We start from the raw sequence: 2024 nt of genomic DNA on the forward strand, positions 1-2024 counted from the left end.
TTGCAGGTGAAGTTATGTGAAGACCATTTCAACACAAACAGTTCCATCCTCATCCTCGTCCTCCTCCTCCTCCTCCTCCTCCTCCACCTCCTCCTCCTCCTGTCTCCTCTAGCTCTTCTCTTCTTCCTTCCCCTGCTCCCAATCCAGCATTTCTTGTAGGATGCATTTCTTCCTTCGTCTCTACTATCATAACAGCTCAGCAGGCATCCCATGTACGGAGGGTTGATTCTTGCTTGCATCGGGCTAGCCATGACAACTGTGTCCTTCAGCAGGATGCTTTTCACCATGTGAGCTCCCGCCAAGGGAGGAGGAGGAGGAGGAGGAGGAGGAGGAGGAAGGACGCGGTCGGACGAGGGAGGGAGGATTACTTGGAGGATGTGGTTGGAGGGGGTTGGGTAGGGTGAGATAGGAGAGTCGCTGAGGGAAGGAGGAGAGGGAGAGGGAGCAAGGAGCGGGGAAGGTGATGGGGCAAGGAGATGGAGGGAGCAGGGAGAGAGGGATGGAGGAGGGGGAAGCAGTCTAAGAAGGAGGACGGAGATGGGGACGGGGGAGGGAGGACGGAGAACGGAGGAGCTGACGATATACCCCCAGCATTCTCCTCCTCATTCTCGATCAGAAGGTATGTAGATGTCTCCTAACCCTCGTGTTCTCACTCGGCCCCAGGCCAATGTGGAGGAAGGCTACCTCATCCAGAAGCACGGAGAGTAAGAGGAGGAGGAGGACGAGGAGGACGAGGAGGACGAGGAGGACGAGGAGGAGGAGGAGGAGGAGGAGGAGGAGGCTGAGGAAAGGAGCAGAGGAGGTTTGATAAGGTTGGCAGGAGCTACAAGGAGTATTCAAAAAGAGTTCCAAAGCTCGTGCCCAACGATCTTGACAAGGTAGGAAAATATTTTTAGGGCGAAGAAGGAGGAGGGGAGGGGAGGAGAGGGGAGGGGAGGGGACAGGAGAGGTGAAATTCGTGGCAGGTGAAGGCATTCATTGAGAAGGTGATGAGCTCGTGAGGTTTGGACATTGGAAGAGGACAGGAGGAGGAAACGATTTTAACGAGGTGAGATAGAGAAGATTTTATTACCCCATGAAAGGGAAATTTCACCCACTTACACCGCTGAAGCGCCTCCTCCTCCTCCTCCTCCTCCTCCTCCTCCTTCTCTTCTCCCTCCTCCTTGTCATCATCATCATCTCCATCATCATCATCTCCATCATCATCATCATCGTCGTCGTCGTCGTCATCATCATCATCATCATCATCATCATCATCATCCCCTTCTTGCACTTCTTCCTCTTTATATCAATATCTTCATCGTCCATGTACATTAAAGTTTTCAAGTCTTGATCCTTGCTCACACCTCTTCCTCTTCCTCCTCCTCCTCCTCCTGCACCAGCTCCTTCCTGCTTTCCGGAGTTTCTCCTGACGGCCCTGATGCGATTTCAGATCCTCCTTTGACTCCCTCCCTCCTTCCCCTCCCTCCCTCCCCTCCCACCATCTCGTTCTCACCGCTCATGGAGGAGCGGAAAGATCCGAGGGGATCTCTGATGAATGCTGCAGAGCACATGAGGTCTGGATTTTTGAGTAGAGGTGGAGGACGAGGAGGACGAGGAGGACGAGGAGGACGAGGAGGACGAGGAGGACGAGGAGGACGAGGAGGACGAGGAGGACGAGGACGAGGACGAGGACGAGGACGAGGACGAGGACAAGGACGAGGACGAGGACGAGGACGAGGACGAGGACGAGCTACTACTGCTCCTCATGCTGCAGTTGGCAATGATGGGGAGGAGGGAGGAGGGGAGGGAAGGAGGAAGGAAGGACGAGGGACTAAGGACGAGGGATGAGGGAGGGAGAAGGAGTTCACCTTTGCGGGTTCTGTTGTTTGCAGTGGGACGAATTGTCGGAGCCTGAAAGAGATCAGAAAGGTGGTTTGGAGGAGAGGCGATGGTGGAGAAAAACCAGTTGTTGAGGAGGAGGAGGAGGAGGAGGAGGAGGAGGAGAAGCAGCAGCAGCAGCAGCAGAAGAAGAAGAAGAAGAA

This window comes from Guillardia theta (assembly GCF_000315625.1).
Source record: "Guillardia theta CCMP2712 unplaced genomic scaffold GUITHscaffold_19, whole genome shotgun sequence".
NCBI lineage: Eukaryota > Cryptophyceae > Pyrenomonadales > Geminigeraceae > Guillardia > Guillardia theta.